Source organism: Physeter macrocephalus, chromosome 9 (assembly GCF_002837175.3).
Source record: "Physeter macrocephalus isolate SW-GA chromosome 9, ASM283717v5, whole genome shotgun sequence".
Lineage (NCBI taxonomy): Eukaryota > Metazoa > Chordata > Mammalia > Artiodactyla > Physeteridae > Physeter > Physeter macrocephalus.
In genome coordinates, this window is record NC_041222.1 from 411,781 (window position 1) to 429,918 (window position 18,138).

General features: G+C 42.4%; 1 protein-coding gene and 1 non-coding gene across 2 annotated transcripts in view; one reads left to right on the forward strand and one right to left on the reverse strand.

The window, feature by feature from the left end:
* The window catches only part of LOC102982550 (GTPase-activating Rap/Ran-GAP domain-like protein 3), a 70,592-nt gene extending 59,103 nt beyond the window's left edge, over positions 1 to 11,489 (reverse strand). The window contains exons 1-2 of the mRNA XM_028493505.1: positions 11,421 to 11,489; positions 1,136 to 1,235 (exon numbers count right to left, since the gene is read on the reverse strand). The gene's annotated coding sequence lies outside the window, so the exon portion shown is untranslated. The remainder of the gene's footprint in view (positions 1 to 1,135; positions 1,236 to 11,420) is intronic.
* A 5,954-nt stretch (positions 11,490 to 17,443) lies between these two features.
* Positions 17,444 to 17,550, forward strand: LOC112065565 (U6 spliceosomal RNA). The gene has a single exon (XR_002892105.1). It is a non-coding gene; the product is annotated as a U6 spliceosomal RNA (small nuclear RNA).
* The last annotated feature ends 588 nt before the right edge of the window (positions 17,551 to 18,138 follow it).

Here is an 18,138-nt window from a genome sequence, read left to right on the forward strand (position 1 = left end):
CACGAACCCGCGTCCCCTGCATCGGCAGGTGGACTCTCAACCACTGCACCACCAGGGAAGCCCAATTTCTTTCTTTAAAAAGAGATATGTCTTGCCAAATAAGAGAACTTCTTGGAATAATACAGTATCCGATTTTTAAAAAGACATCATTTGGGTCTGCTCACTCTCATTTTACAGCTCAAGTATCACATCTTCTACAAATAAATAAATGCATTAGCCTGATAAGCAATTTATTTAACCCATTTCTAATCCTGCTATAGTGATTACTCTTCCATTCCCATTGCCTTCTGTCGCTAACCACGCTCCTGTTTTCCACCTTTGCGTACATGTTCACATGAGCCCTTCGCTTCAAACGTGCATCACTGCTCATGCCAGAGCTCTTGGTACGTGCCAGGCACCAGGCTTAGTGGGCCTCACTGACACTTCTGTTCAAGCCTCCTAGGGGTGTACTAGTAGTACCCCCACTTTACAGATAAGGAATTAAGACTCAGAGGAGTGGGAGTAACTAGTGTTCAGGTCCTATGTTGATAACGGCAGAACCAGGATTCAAACAGTCTATAGTCTCCACGAGGGCAGGGATCACAGCTGCCTTTGCAAGAGCACATTGCCTGGCATATGGTAAGTGATAAACAAATCCTAGTCACCAGAGCCTACAGCGTAATGCCTCTCTGCTCTGCATTGGCCCTGGAGCTCAGGGAATCGTTTCTCCCCCTCACTGCCTTGAACTAAGTGTTCAAGGCCCGCTACAGACCGGGTACGTGCCTTGTTAAGTCTAAAATTGTTTTGTGCCCTGCAAATTCTTCTCATCTTGCAAATCACTCATTCATACTATCTAATCCTCTTTAACTCCCCAGGGACAAAAACAACCGGCAAAAACTAACTAAATAAAAAATTTAAAGATAAAAATAAAAAATAAAATATAAATAACAAATTTAAAACGGAGGAAAACCTACTAGGGCTGAATCTTCAAAGCTTACAAATCTACAAAGCTTACAACTGACCTTGAAATGAAATGCCCTGACCTCAGTGTCCCCAAACTGATAAGTTTCACACATATAGGGTACCAGAAATTATACCAACACTAGTTTTCATTCTGAATATCCTTTCTTCCCAACCACTGTAATGACATAATTACCTTGTCCTAAAAAATACTTGAAATACCATCTGGTGTGGTATTCTGGGTTCTCTAAGTGCACGTCTGTCCTTCGCCAAGTGCCTGGCAGAGCAGTTGCATTCTGTAATGGAACAAAGTTATGCCATTAAGAGGCTTATTTAGAAAGTAAACAAGGTAGCAATGAACCAGATGCCAAAGAACCAGAAAAGCCACTGTTAAAAGTATACAAACAGGGCTGTAACCACATGTTCTCATTAGAAAAGACACCTGTCTAAATCCACATCATAGAAACGTTCTGAAGGTCCTTGGGGTGTAGGAAAAAGCACCAGGTGAACCAGTGAGTTAAGCGATTTCTAACTTGAGTGTAACTTGAGTTTAAAGTTTTTCTCCTTTCTGGGCCGAAGCTTCCACAACATTTGGGAGTTGGTGCCCGCAGAGGCACGCCCTTCTGTTTGTTACCCTGTAACAGGCACATTTCACCTGGAACACATCTCGGCAGCATTTTATTTGAGTTCATATTCTTTGTAGAATTTTAAAAATTTACTGTAACTCAATTAATGTGGAAAATATGGATAAACATAACGAATAATCTGAATCCTCTATCCAGATATAATCATTATTAATGATTTGATATGGTTTCCTCAAATTTTTCCCCTACATGTACATATGTACTTTTCTTACCGAAATGGAATCATACTGAATATACAGTTTGAAACTCCAGTGACATCTACATTGTGCCCTGTGTGTAAGACAGACTGCTGGAACATTCTTTTCTCATTCTGACATGCCTCTAGTGATTTACTGGATGCCTGTGGTCAGTTTCTTTATCATGTTGAAGAAGTTCCCTTCAATTCCAAGTTTATAAAGCGGTTTTCTCAGAAATGAATAATAAATTTTACTGAAAGCTTTTTTTTTTTTTGGCAACTATTTAGCGAATAGGTTAAATGGGGAAAATCATAGTCATGTAATAAATTATACCACTGGCTCTTCTTATACTGAATGGTTCTTAGATTTATGAAAGACACCCTTATAGGTATTCTGTTGATATACTGTACTGCTGGATTTTAAAAAATGACTTATGTATCATATTTGTTGGTGAGATGAATCTGTAGGTTTCTTTTCAGTATATATTTCTGTCATGCTTTCAGGGTTATATTACTTTATAAAGTGAATTAGGATGCTTTCTGTCTTTCTCATTGCTCTGAAAATAATGACATTCACGGAAAGAGCTCTAAGTGCCAAGTATTAGGCCGCACACTTTACCTGAATTATCTCCATAGTATCTCCACCAACTCATGAGATAGAGTTGATTTTATCCCCTTACTTTCAGATGAGGAAATTGATGCTTAGATAATTTAAGTATGTTGCTTAAGGTTGCAGAAATAATAAGCAGCGGAGCTAAAACAAATCAGTTCCAATGTCAGAGTGTTTTTTTTTCTTTTTTTAAATCTTAACCATTACATCATCTTCTGAGTCTTTTATTTAATGTTATGCCTTTTTAATCTATCAAGGGGTAAAAAGTAGGTTAAAATTCTTAGTATTATTGTGCCTTTATTGAATTTTCTTCACTTTAAAAAAATCAGCGATATATATATATATATATATATATATATATATATCCCCCACACCCACACCCATATATATAAATTTTTATTTGGCAGTGATTTTAAACTTACATAAAAGTTGCAAGAATAAGAAGAGTGCAAAAAGCATCTGTATGCCTTTACCAGATTCACCTACTGCTAACATTTTATCCCATTATTCACTTGTTCACTACTCTCTATCCCTCTACACACACACACACACACACACACACACACTTTTTCCCGAGTCATTTAAGACTAAATTGCATAAATAATAGCCCTTTATTCCTAAATACTTCAATGTGTATTTCCCAAGAATAGGAGTATCTTCTTACATAACCACCATAAATCCTAACTATTTTAAGTATGGCTTATTTTATAGAGGATTTCAAAGATACAGAAACTTCCTATAGCATTTTAAGGTGACAGTTACACAGGAACACAGTATTTACTTGACATCAACAAGAATGTTAGGAGGAAATATTCTGATGAGCACATTTTCCAGACAATCAAAGTTTAACATTGCAAACACCGATACTAATTTTATCCCTTTTAGATAATCATTTGCTAAAAGGTTTTATGCAGTAATGAACTCAAATTCTTCTATGCTGCAGATGTGCCTGAACATGCCCACGGGGTTGAATGAGTCTTGAGACTGAGAAATCCTGAATCACTTCTGCATCAAATTCCAAAGCCCACAAAAGCTCCTTGTTGCATTCCTTGTTTTGTTTTGTTTAACCACATTTATACTTGTGGGATGTGAAGGATGAAGACTGTATATGGCCAGGATATTGTGAAGAGAATTTAATCAAAATCCATGTATAACACCCCCATTTTATCTGAATGTTCTCTAATATTTGACTTTAAGCAGGGAGTCCACACAACACAAGCATTCAGGCTACAAATGAGATCCATAGTTTTATATAAAGCTTGTGATTTTTCAGAGTCTCTTCCAGAGTGAGTTTAATTAATGAATGAATGCTTTTAAACTGACTTTCCTTCACTTTCTAGGTTAAATTGCTGAAAGAACACTGACAATAAAGAAGATGGATTAAAAAAAAAACTAACAAATTTTGAATTGCAAATATAAATATAAGCTGGTGAAAAAAGTTAAATCATATAAAAATTAAAATGCTTTCTTCCCCCCAACCCCCATGTCCTAATCTACTTCCTTGCCATATAATAACCATGTTACCAGATTGTTTGGATAGTCCCAGGTCTTTTTATGCATCTACAAAAATGTGTCTAAACATACATACACACATTTACATACATATACATATATTTACATACATATGTATATATACACACATAATCTGTTTTCATAAATGGGATAGTATTATAGGTATTCCACTGAAACTTATTTTTTCACTAAAAAAAGAAATCTTAGAAATATTTCTGTTAGTACATACAGATCTACCTTGTTCCTTTTAACAACTACATAGTTTTTTAAAAAAATTAAACACTTCAGTTGAGTATAGATGTGTAAAATACGTAAACATAAAAGGGTAGAAAGTTAAGGTCCTCTAACTTCTTCCCTGACCTCCCATTTCCACTCCAGAAGCACTTACTATTAAATTCTTAGGTAACCTTTTGGAAATTTTCTTGAATATTGACAAGCAAGTTTATCTTTTTTGTTGTTGTTTTTTTTTTTTAATTTTATTTATTTGGGGCTGTGTTGGGTCTTTGTTGCTGCACACGGGTTTTCTCTAGTTGCGGCAAGTGGGGGCTTCTCTTGTTGTGGACCATGGGCTCTAGGTGTACAGGCTTCAGTAGTTGTGGCATACGAGCTCAGTAGTTGTGGCTCACGGGCTTATTTGCTCCGCGGCATGTGGGATCTTCCCAGACCAGGGCTCGAACCTGTGTCCCCTGCATTGGCAGGCAGATACTTAACCACTGCACCACCAGGGAAGTCCTTTTTTGTTGTTTTTAAGGAAATGGGATGATATCATACGAATCATTCTGGAACTTGCTTTTATGTCTAGCACTGTATGGTAAATGTTTTTCTATGGTATTACATTTACCTGTACTTCATTCTTTCTAACAGCTACTAAGCATTCCAGTGTCTAAATCATAATTTTCAAAATCATTCCTCTACTGATGGAAACTGATGTTGCTTCCAAGTGTTTTTATTTGTTATTTTTTTATTTTAAAATAACGCTACAATACACATCCCAGCAGTCGAACTGCTGGCCAAATGGTATACACATTTTTAATGATTGCTAATTGCCTTCCCCAAAGACTGTACTCATTTACATGTCCCCCAACAGTGTGTAAGAGAATCCTCCCCATGCTAAGGAAGAGATCTATAAAAAGCTGAAAGATTGTCCCCTCTGCTCCACCATATACTAATTGATACATACAAGTGAGCTGTAAGGGAGGTTTCCAGGGATCTACCCGAAGGTCACAGTCATTTTAATTAATAATCTGAATGAGCACACAGATGGCAGGATAAGCACATCTGAAGGTAATATAAAGATTCTCACTGGGTTAGCTAATAGGACAGGTGACAGAATCAAGATGTCAAAAAAAACTCTTGACAATTAGCAATTACAGGACACACTAATGAGATTAAATTCAGTGTGGACAATGCAAAATCCTACATTTAGGTACAAATACAAATTGTACAAGTAAGGGTGGAGAAGGCCAGGTGCTACAAAGTAGGAATTCTCTCTCTTTTTTACCCAGTAGGAGATTGAGGCTCCGTGACATTGAGTCATAAACTGGTAAGTGGTAGAGCTGAGGTCTGAACCCAGGTTTGCTTGACTCCAAAATTGTCTCCACTATACCATGATGTTGCCTCACAGCTAAATAACAGCACATGTGAAAAAGACTGGAGTTGGGGGCAGCATATTGTAGGTTCGTAATGAGTCCTCGGGCTTCATGAAAAGAGGAGCGTGTGCACAGCTCACAGAAAGGGGATGAACCGGCCTCACTCTGTGGCCGTGAGGCGCACCTGGGGCCAGGTGTTCATTTCCGAGCACTTCCACCTAAAAGGTCCATTAACCACCTCACATGTGTCCAAGGAGCAGCAGGGAGTGTGATGATAAGTGGAACTGAGTCCATGTCTTAGGAGAAAAACAGCAGATGTCTTGGAATGCTTGAAGGCCTATCATGCTGAAGAAGGCTCAGCCTTACACTATGGGCTCCAGAAACCATAAATAGAAACTCTGAGTGGAAAATATAGACAGATGAATTCTGTTCAACAAAAAGAACTTTCTAGCAATGAGAGATGCCGAAAAAATGGATGTAACTTTAGGGCTGTGGTATAATGGGAAATTTATATTTCGGCTTTGTCTCTGGCTCCTGGCACAGAACTCCTAAAACCCTTGGCACTTCCTGAGACATAAGGGTGACAGGAGCATCTTTTGCTCCAATGAGGCAACTCTTGGTGGGCCCCTAGCTAGCTTCAGGATGGGGCTGGTAGCTAGAAAGACCAAGCTTGATTAGAAGCTTGGCACTTTCAGCCCCACCCTGCAAACTTTCGGGAGGGGTGAGGGGCTGGAGATTGAATGAATTAATCAACCATACCCATGTGAGCTTCTGGGTTGGTGACTATATCAAGGTGCTGGGAGGGTGGTGCACCCAAAGAGGGCAGGGGAGCTCTGTGCCCCCATCCCCCATCCCTTGCCCTCTGCTTCTCTTCCATTTGGCTGTTCCCAAGTTGTATCCTTTGTAATAAATGGGTACGGTAAGTAAAGCACTTTCCAGAGTTCTGTGAGTCATTTCAGTGAATTACTGAACCCGAGGAGGGGGGTTATGGGAACCCCTAACTTTGTAGCCAAGTTAGACAGATGTGTGGGTACCCTGGGGACCTGATACTTGCCACCGGTGTCTGAAATGAGGGCAGCGTGTGGAACTAAGCCTGAAACCAGTGGAGTCTGACGCTGGCTCCAGGTGGTTACGGTCAGAATTGAACTGAATTGTAGGAGACTTAGTGGTGATGGAACTGGTTGGTGTCCAGAGGAAAAAAACCTATCAAGGGGGGAGCAAGTTTCCCATCACTGGAGATATATTCAGGCAGGTACAGATGAGCTAACTGTTGGCAAAGTTGTTGCAGGGGTTCATGCCTTGGGTGGAGGACAGGCCTAGATGAACTCTACGGCAGGAAGGTGTGGTCCACAGATGGGTGTTGATCTGCCAACAGTCTGTGATGAAGTAGACAGCAGTGGAGAGCAAGTCTTAAGGGATTAGCTTCCCTAAACAGAACCCAGACCAATCCGGGTGTTACTCAATTTGGTAGTGAGTTGTATGGGGGGGTGCTGTAAAACGGTCATACGTAGTAGGACCACAGAGAGTCCTGCAACAGGCTGGAAATAAAAAAGCAGGCCCTTCACCACACACAGTCTGAGAAGCACTGCTCGGAGCCTGGGCCTCACCGTGACGTCCTTATGACACGCCCCCTGTGTGTTTTCTCCATCGGAGTTACCAAAATTTGCAATCATCCTATGTATCTGTGTTATTTATTGACCACTCTCCTGCCCGTCTGTGAGCCCATGGGGGCAGGGACCTTAGCAGTCAGCAGTCTTATTCATTCCCGCATCACCAGCGCTCAGCCTGTCTGGCACCGAGAAGGGATCCTGCGTGTGGGTTGAATGAATGACTTGATGTATTATAGGAATAGCGCTCCTGATATAACTTATGTTTTTGGTAATGGTGAGCTAGGTTATTCGACCAAACCTCCCACTGAAGAAACTAAAAGCATTAGACAAATATTAAAGTCATCTCCTTAAAAGCACTGGAGAGCTTACAAGATAGTACGGAATTACAGTCAAAACAAAGGCAAGTGGGAACCCGGAGAGGTAAGTGGAGCATGGAAATTCTCTTTAGCTTGAAGATATCTATCGATCCTGGCAAAATTACTCTTGGGTTTTGGTGACCTCAAGGGGCAAGAGGGCAAAGAATCAAACCCCCAGGATCCACTGAAGTAGGTAAGTCTATAGGAGACACACCCCACATTAAGCTGGGACCCCAAAGGGTTACACATTCAAGAAAAGAGTGAACCGGAAGAGACCACATCTACCCCAAAGACTCCAAGGAAGCCTGCCACAGTGCTGAGTGGAGGAGTGTCTCTGAGGTGCTGTGACCACAAGCCAGCCTTCATGTAAAGTTGCAGCTCCATCCTGTATCTTGGCTTAAAGGGTTTAAAAAGTTTCAAGCTGGGACTTTAGTTTAAAGGTGTCTGGCAAAAGCAAATGCAAACCCTCCCTCTGATTCTGACACCAATTCTAATATGTGGTTTCTCTCCACACCACCAAGCAATTCTCCGACACCAGCTGGGTGTCCTGTAATTCAACTCAATTCTGACACTGTACCTGGAGACAGTGTCGGATCCCACAGGTTAAGGGCTCAGTCCTACAAGACTGCTTCTGACGTCTGCAACTTCCGATGCGAACTGCAAATCCTGGTGGTCGCCCGTGCTTCTGATCAACTGGCTATAGACTGAAGGTTCCCATGACCCTCTCCTTGGGTTTGATTAATTTGCTAGAGCACAGACCTCAGAGAAACACTTGACTACTTAGATTACTAGTTTATTATAAAAGGATATAACTCAGGAACAGCCAGATGGAAGAGATGCATGGGGCAAGGTATGTGGACGTGGGGAGGGGGTGTGGAGTGCCCATGCTCTCGGAGCCGGCCACTCTTCTGGTATCTCCAGGTGTTCACCCATCTGGAAGCTCTCTAAACGCTGCCCTCTCAAGTTCTTATGGAGGCTGCATCCCATAGGTACGACTGATTAAATCATTGGGGATTGAACTCACTCTCCAGCCCCTCTCCCCTCCCAGGAGGCTGGGGTTGGACTGAAGCACTAACCCTCTAATCACGTGGTTGGTTCCTCTGGTCACCAGCCCCCATCCTTAGGAAACGTAGGGGCTTTCCAGAAGTCACTTATTAACATAACAAAAGACACCATGATCACTCGCATTACTTAGAAAATTCCAAGGGTTTTAGGACCTCTGTGCCAGGAAGAGGTACGAAGACCAAATATGTATTTCTTATAAATCACAGGATCACACTCTGTACCAAAAGACAACGCATCCTAAGGCTTATATTATTCCTAAAGAAGTCATCTTCAAGAACAACAAACAGCACACAATCAGGCAGCCAAGCACACAGAGGAGCACGGTACACCATGAGAATATGCCAGGGGAAAAATCTAACAGACAGAGGACCACAAAAACCCTCACATATTGGAATTATCAGTCACAGATAATAAAACCATTATACTGACTATGTTTAAAGAAATAAAAGACAAATTTGACATTATCCGAAGGGAAGGGTAAACTCTAAAGAGTGACCAAGCAACCCCGGGTTAGGCAATGGTTTCTTAGATACGGTAGGAGAAGCACAAGCAACAGAACACAAAATAGATGAACTAGATATTAGCAAATTAAGAGACTTTTATGCTTCAAGGGACACAATCAAGAAAGTGAGAACACAACCTCAGGAATGGGAGAAAATTTTGGCAAATCATATATCTGATAAGGGTCTAGTAGCCATTCTGTATCGATGCAACGATAAAAGGAAAATTAACTCAGTAATGAAATTGCTTTGCAATTTGTTCATGGGTTTGAAAAACTTCAAGCAGCATGTTGAGTCTTCTAATGCACTAACTGCTTTAACAAGCTCAGAGCAAGCCAGGTTTTTTTTCCTCTGAGTCTCACGTTCCTCCACGGTCTTTCACCAGGCTGGGCGCTGGCACTGGCCAGAGCTTTTAACTGAAGACCATGGATAGAAAACCCAGCCAAGGTGCACTCATGCTCGGCGGCTTTGGTGGAAACAAAATTTAAAACGGTATTTGAGCCCACAGAAGCAATCTGAGACAGGACTGTGGTTTGAATGCAACAGACCACAAGGATTTGTTAAATCAGTAACTCCACCAAATGGTTCCAAAGGTGTTGAGTGAACCGCCCGTGGCCACACTGTTGGTGAGTTGTGGGGCCATGATTTGAACCCCAGCAGCCTGACTCTGGAGCCACTGTTGCCCATGATCCGCCATAGGTGATTTCCAGTCCCTGACCTTCTCCTCTGGCATGTGGCATGGCCAGGTGACAGGGCCAGGCAGGAGTGTTTGATAACCAAAGTGCGTGGTGATCCTAGGACTGCATGAAGTCTCCATTTATGTTTTTCTGGGGAGTTGTGGATTTCCTCTAGACACTGGTCTTGGCAGGGGCCAGAGTTGTACTTATGTGGGGTGGGGAAAGCCAGTACAGTTTGTTCATTTCGGGCTGGGCTGAAGTTCTGTAAAATTTTGGTAGCAGAAAGATGTGTTGCGGCACAGCAACCTCTGGTATCTTCGGTACTCAGGTGTTCAAAGTAGATACTCGGCCTGGCGGCTACTAGCTTTCTGAGCACTGGAGAATGAGGACTCGATGCTTTTGCTCCTGACTTAGCTCCTGGGACACCCTTGGCTGCTTGTGTCTGTGAGGATAAGACTGTCTTGTCTCAGGAGCAGGACCGTTTGGGGAGGGCTGTTTCCAAGCTTCAGAAGCAAATTTCCCTGGGAGTTCTTTCTTCTATGCAGGTCAGTTGACATCATTCTGGACAAGAAGTATGTGGGCACCTATTCAGGGGTCCAGCCCAAGGGGGGACTGCCCCCTTTGCCTCACAGCAATGGTGAGGGTACCACGTCTGGGTGAAGGGCTTTGCTAAGTTAAGGCAAAGGTGAAGATGAGCAACAACTTCATGAATGCCGTGGCTTTCAAGTTAAATCCATAGCCCATCACCAAAAACGTGATTAAGGAAGGGGTCAGGAGGGCAGGGCTGGCCATACAGCGCCACTTGTGGGGACAAGAACAACCATGATTACTATCAAAGCTCTCACTCTCTGAACTCTCGCTATACACTGGGCAGAGCGCTAACTGCTTTAAAAGCTCAGCTCACTGAATCCTCTCGATAATCCCAAGGCCGTTTCCTCCTTACAGATGAAGAATCTGGGCTTCAGAAAGGCTGATTACTTGCCTAGGGTCGCACAGCTAGGAGGTGGGGGAGCTGGAACTTGAACCCAGGCTTGCCTGATGCCAAAGCTGGGGGTGCTGAAGCACTGCAATGGGCTACCTCTCAGAGAAGCAGCAAAGAAGAAAAAACTGGGGGGGCTTAGATAGGACCCAGCAGTTCTGGGGGTAGACTCCAAGGGATGGAGCGGGCAGTGGAAGCTTTAACAAAGAAAGGCCAGCAAGGTGAGTCCCTGTGGCCTAGGGCGAGGATGACCAGCAGAGCCCAGAAAGAGGGCTTGGGCCCAAGCAGTGGCAGACAGGAATGGCCTCCTTTCTTGGTGTCTTCTCTGAACAAAGACGACGTTTTATAATCACAGTAATTTTTTGCATCTCTCTCCTGGACCCTGACATGGCTCACACGGAAGTTCTAAGCCTACAAGCCTGGCAAAGGGTAAGAGCTAGGGTTCCAGGGGCCATTCACAAAGGGTGCTGTGGCTGTGAATGTGTCTTTGGTCCCATTGCTGGCAGACCACCTTCATGTGTCTACCTGGCATTATTACAGATCTTTCAAAGGGTACGCGTCACTCTATTAATAGCACCTTCCATACAGAGAATGATGGCACTTTCCCTTCCTGTTTGCTTCAAGCAAAACTCTGAAGAGCCCTTCTGACCCCTTCCTGGGCTCCATTTTGGCAGGTCTTCTGTGGAAAAGAGGACCACAAGCTGCTCACGGCTGTATCACAGGCACCACGATTGTGTACTTGGTGATGATACAGACTTCCTTACCTCATCTGAAGAGCCGTTTTCCACTCTGAACCTTCCAGCCCTTTGGATGGCTCCATCGGCATCACTAGAAATAAGCTGGGGGACAAAAGAGCACTCAGTTAGGAAGCTGGGTCACCATTTGCAATGCCCCTTCCATCTGTCCGTATCTGCCTATGAGTAAGTCAAATCCAGCGAGAGCTGGAGGGCCCAGCCTAGAGCTAACAGTCTCTTGGAAGCTCTATCAGCCACGCCCTCGTACAGGTGGGCCCCACAGTCTTTAGGAAGCTGAAGAGTGAGGAACACCTAACCCATAAGAGTGGAAAACAAGAGCATCAAATCTAAATTTGAACATATTCCAACACTGAAGCATTGAGGTGATGCTCCCATCAACCTTAACACACGTCACACGTGGACAAGCGTAGCGTACAGATGGCAAAACCGAAAGCCAAGTCTCAAGTTCAGCTGCCTTTACAGGAAAGCCTAAAAAACAATTAATGGCTGGCAGAAACTCAAGGCTCTACTAACATGACAGAAAGCTCTTGTGCTTCATTCAGTTTCAAATAGTTTCCAAAAGGCCAATTAGTCCCTTCCAAGGCTGGCAGACTGTATTTTAGATCCAGCAATGCGATGCTTGCAAATAGGCAGTCTCCATTCAAGGAGCTCGGTGCTAAAAAGAGATGAGTTAAAAAGAAATCAGTGCTTGGTGCATCAGTCCTAAAATCACTGACTCAAGATTTAACTTACTTTCTCCTAAATCTTCTAGATTTCTCAGTAGCAACTTAGGAAAATGACATGTCTTTTTTTAACCTTTTAAATCTGCCCACAAATTTGCAGCAAAGATCTGCCAACAATTTCCATATCCCAGAAATCCCATTAGAACACACTTGCCCAGAGGGGCACTTCTCAAGTCTTACCCAGTAAAATGATACACAATTTCTTAAGAATGATTATCTCATATTTTTACTCGTGTTTCAGAGATATGAAAGTGTGAAAATAAATGGAAACATTTCAGGGAAAAACTCTACAACTTTTCCTAAGGAAAATTGTTTGAAAAAGATTGATAAACTTTTCCCGTGATAAATACAAAAATAATAGTATCTAATATTTATTGAGAGCTTCTACATGCCATGTACTCCTCTGGCCTTAACGTGTATTATCTCATTTAATTCTCGTAAAAACAACACAAAGTAGGTACTATCATTATTCTCATTTATGAGTGAGGAAACTGAGGCAGAGAAAGGTTAAAATAACTAGGCAAGGTTACATCTAAGTCAGTGGCGGGCCTGGGATGTGAACACAGGCAGTCAGACTCCAGAAGCCTGTTATCCTCATCTGACCACTACCCTACTTAACCCTCCTCCATGGAATGTCCATGATAAGGTCCTAACTTATATGTATACCTAACCTATATCCTGCAAAATAATTTCTAAAAACAATTACGAAGAAGATTTTTATGTATATGTTTAGCTTTTATATCATCAGATCATTACACTGTTGATAGACTGAAGATGGGCGATAGAGGCTACGTAGCAAAGAATTTAATTTGCCCAAAGAGAGGTCTGACCTTTGCTCTCAGCTCCTGCGAGGTGATCTCTAAGCCCTGGGAATGTCCTGCATGACTGTCTGTTTGCTTGGGGACTTTGAGCCACATGGCAGAGTATGGTGGGCGCTTTGGGTCACATGGTATCAGATCTACCTCTGGACACCAAGACTGAGAAGGGTTTCTCTGGTTGGCAATACTCCACGTGTACTGTCACACATTGTTGCCAGGAGCCGCAATCAATTACTAATGTCTGCCATAGGCGTATATAGAGAGAGGATGACACATACATCCCTGTATTAGAGGTTGGTAGATATAGTCCTCACTATAGCCAGTCTCATCCAGGACTCAAAGGCTTGGGAGAAGAGCTGACCATCATTCACTGATTCAGTCATTCATTCACATAACAAGTATAAATAGTGGTGGACTATATTCCAGACACTGCTAGGCACAGGCTATGATTCCCTTTTCCTTTGCTGAGATTAGAACAAGAAGCTTATCGCTTATCTTGATTGAAAGGTTCAAGAAGAAGAAAGGAAGGACATGTTTAATGATTTGATGGTTAGAAAGAATTTAGCTCCCTCTGAACTATAATCACAAAATCCATGAAGACCCTGAACTCCTGCCTTAGTCTAACATGTTTAACTCTATCGCCGTCACCATCGCCACCACCACCGTCTCCATCAGGTCACTGTCATCTCTCCCCTGGGGGACTGCAACCATCTCCTGACTGGCCTGTGCATCCACCCACCATCGCTTCTCTCCAAACCACTCTTCACATCAAAGCGCAGGGGATTTTGGCAACTGCGAATCTGATTGTCCCACGATCCCATCTCTATCCTGGTATCCCCCTCCTTCCCACCAGAGGACGTGCACGCACGGCACCCCCTCACCTGGAAGGTCTTCCTCTCCCCGCTTCCCCTCGTGAACTCCGTATCATTCAATTTCACCACAGCCCCCGTTGCTCAGACACCTTCCTTGACCTCACTGCCTGGGAAAAGCTCCCACTGCAAGTCTCAGAGAGGGCCTCAGGGTCCTGACTGCCATTCCTTTGTGCCATCACCTGATTCATGCCCGTCTCTCCTCACGCACCCCCTCCACTCCCACTGAGAAGCTCCAGGAAGACTATGGTTTTCTCACCACTGCAACCCCAGAGCTACGCTCACTGCCTGACACAGTATTGATACTCACTAAATATTTATTACACAAGAAATCCATGAGCAGATGAATGCCAAATCCCTGTGGAAATGACCAAAGGGATATAAGACTGGGGGAAAGATCTACTCTAGCCCCAGAAACCAAGAAGGTTCATTACTCACCCAAGAAATTTCAAAGAGATCCTACCAGGTCTATGATGAAAGAAAGACCAAGGTGAAGGACAGACCAAATCGCTTGAATCACCATTTGCAAGGGAAAGGCAGCCTGAGTAGTAACTTAGTCCAACTAAGGTCAAACTAACACTGCTGAGCTCATGCTGGCAGGGCCTGTCTGAGGTGAGGGTGGGTATTCGGGCAGTAGGTGGGAAGGCGACCTACCAGTCACACTGGGGAAGTGACTCTCGCTGGCAAGTGGAATGGCAGCCCCAGAGCTCTCCTGCCCCGCACCCCTCACCCCCAGCTGGATCCGGCAGCTGGCTAAATAAACCAGAGGGTGCCGTGGAGGCTGGTGCTGATGAGGACTGGTACACCACCTGAGGTGAAAGGGGACAGTGCTCCAGTGAATGAGGGGTTGAAAAAAATAACACTCCAGGAAAAAAATATCCTTTAAACACAGCAGAGAAGCTGTTTCTATCAGTAGTTTTCTTTCTATTATTCCTCATAAGCCTTTGATCTGGCCAATTAAAACTATTAAAAATCTATAAACTCTTCCCTTTGTTGGAAGGAGATATGACTCAGGAATGATACAATGTCTACTAGAACCCATCTAAATGTCCAGTACTGCACAACCAAGAAGCCCTCTCCTCTGACTCTTTCCACGTGGTACAGAGTTCTGGTTGCTGCCAAAATCCATTCTCACCATCTTCCACAGTAATGGAATTGTAGCTGGACACATGGCTAGACCACAGTTCCCTCAAGGTGGCCATTTGACTTCATCTCCCCACTTGCAGGTGGGTCAAAGTCCCAGTGGCATGCAGGGATCCCAGCCCTTTAGAGAGGGGAGGTGCCCCCGCACGTGCTCTTTCCCTCCACTGGTTAAACCTCAATGACCAGAGAGACCTCGAAGTCCATATTGAAGAGACTGGGTTCATCCCAAGCCTGAATGTGTGGGGCACAGCCACCCAACAACTTAAAATGCTTGGCTCGATGTGACAGAGAAATACACTTGTTTTTAACTGCATTTTGATGTTCTAAGCCAACTATATACCCTATAACATACCCTACAAGGAAGAACAAAGAAAAAAAATCATTAAACCTATGACAAGTCCATAATTTAAAATGTGGAAACTGACTTGAGGTATATGAGCAAATGTTCTAGGAAATATAATTTACTACAAAAAGCACAAGGAAATTTTAGGCCATCACTAATTGTAATAATTTGGGAGGACACTTGATCTATGAATATGGAACAATCTGTGATCAGCTTTCTGATGTAAAAGCATGGTTTCTGAATTTTGAAATGTAGACCACATTTCACAGTGACCATAGTGAATTCAAAATTAGATACTGAGAAGAAAATACCCCCAAAAGAGTAGATTAGAATATCAGTTTGAGATAAATAGAGGAAAATGATTATCAAAAACACAGAGAACATACCTGAGAGAAAAATGCAAGGAATAATGGACTGGGGTGTTATTAAGATGGTCTTTGGGCAGAGAACCCAAGGCCAACCAAATCATTCTGTAGACCAACTACCCTCTGGTAAGGTCCCCTACTAATGAGCTAGACCACAACTAGAGAATGCCTTTATTTACTGCAGACCAGCCCGAAAGGTTTAGAAACAAAGTAGAGAGCAAGGCAATCTGAGATCTCACCCCTCCAAAGCCAGCAGAGAGGAGGGAGTCAGGCAGTCTCATCACACAGGAGTATACCTGGCCCTTTGTTATTCTTCAGGAGAAATGTCCAAAAAGGACATTCCCACATGTGCTCTGACCTTTGCAAGTGCTCTGCCTACCCAGGAGTTCAGTGACCAATAAGATATTTTTAAATCTGATCAATCCAGATCTGCACTTCTAAAGGATGGAGTGAGGGAGAGGGGTAAAATGAGGAAGTGGATAACGGGGAGTCTGGAACACCTCCTAGAGGTCATTGGAGAGAACAGCACAGACAATTACAATAAATATCAATGGGCTACACTCCTCTATTAAAGGAAGAAAGACTCAAGGATTGGAAATACAAATGAAATCCAACTAGCTGCAAGAGATAATAAAATAAAACAATACAATAAATACAATAAGATAATTCTGAAAAAGAAAGGCAAAGTAAAAATTATTCATGGTAAGTTGGGGAGAAAATGGTGAGGGAATAATAAAATCAGATGGTAGAACTTAGGAAAAAAATATCATTAAAAAAGTTATGGGGGGGCTTCCCCGGTGGCGCAGTGGTTGCGCGTCCGCCTGCCGATGCAGGGGAGCCGGGTTCGTGCCCCGGTCTGGGAGGATCCCGCGTGCCGCAGAGCGGCTGGGCCCGTGAGCCATGGCGGCTGGGCCTGCGCGGCCGGGGCCTGTGCTCCGCAACGGGAGAGGCCGCAGCGCGGGGAGGCCCGCATACCACACAAAAAAAAAAAAAAAAAAAAAAAAAAAAAGTTATGGTACGTGGATAGATAGATCTACTCACTCCCAAAACATAACAATTATAGACACTCATTATAAAACAAAACTTATAAATTGATGGAGTTTCTAAAATTATAATTATAATGGGGGATTTTAGTATATTTCTCTCTGATAGGTCAAGGCAAGAAATAGTAAGGAATTACAGAGGAATCAAATAATAAAATTAATAAGCATGATTTAATAGACATATACTGAATTTATCAAGGTACAAACAGAGAATACATACCTTTTAAGAAAATCTATTAAAGTTTTAAAAGTTGATCAAATATTGGATAAAAACAACCATAAATAAATTCTGCAAAACAGAAACTATACAGATGATTTTTTTAGTATAGTGCAACTGAATGAGAAATTAGTGTCAAACGGATAAAAAAGTGGGAAATTTTAAAATATACATCTGAAAAAACTCTTGGGTCAAGTAGGAAAACTAAAGTTGGACACTATCCAGACATCAACGAGAACAGTACCTATCAAAACAGATAATGCAATAGATGCTGTATTTATAGGAAAATTCATATCCTTAAATGATTTCATCATTAAATAAGAAAGAATAAAAACAATGAACTAAAGCATTAACTGCTAGAACGTACAAAAAGAACAGTGAAATACACCCAAGGAAAGCAGGGGGGAGGAATCAATAAAAGATCAGAGAAGAAATTACAGATTTAGAAAGGCAGTAGAATTGATAAACACATCCAAGAGATGGCCAGCAAGTCTGATTCTAAAAAGCAAAGAGTGCTCTTTTCGGCAGCATGTATACTAAAATTAGAACGATTCAGAGAAGATTAGCATGGCCCCTAAGCAAGCATGACATGCAAATTTCTGAAGCATTCCATATTTTTATAAATTAGGAGCTTGGGATTAACAGATACACACTACTATGTATAAAATAGATAAACAAGGACTTACTGTATAGCACAGGGAACTATATTCAATATCTCGTAATAACTTATAATGAAAAAGAATCTGAAAAAAATATATATACCTGTATATACATAAATGTGTATATATACACATATATATAACTGAATCACTTTGCTGTACACCTGAAACTAACACAATAATGTAAATCAACTATATTTCAATAAAATAAAGAAATAAATAAAAATCAAAGACAAACGCAAATACACAGAGTGATAATAAAGAAAATATAATTGCTAAGAAGAAAAGGGATTTTTAAAAGTGTGAGAGAATACCATGTGAGACTATGCGACTAGTACCAAAAACTTCAGTGAAATGGAAATTTTCTAGGAAAATATACATAATGAAGATTCTTTTAAGGAGAGGAAGAAACCTGAATACACCAATAACTGTAGAATTGGAGAGGTTGTCAGAACACCACCCCACAGAGGCAGTCCTGGCTCAGAGGGTCTTCAAGGAGGGGAAGGGCCCCATTTCCACCTGCCAGCCACACCCTCACTCACCAGGAA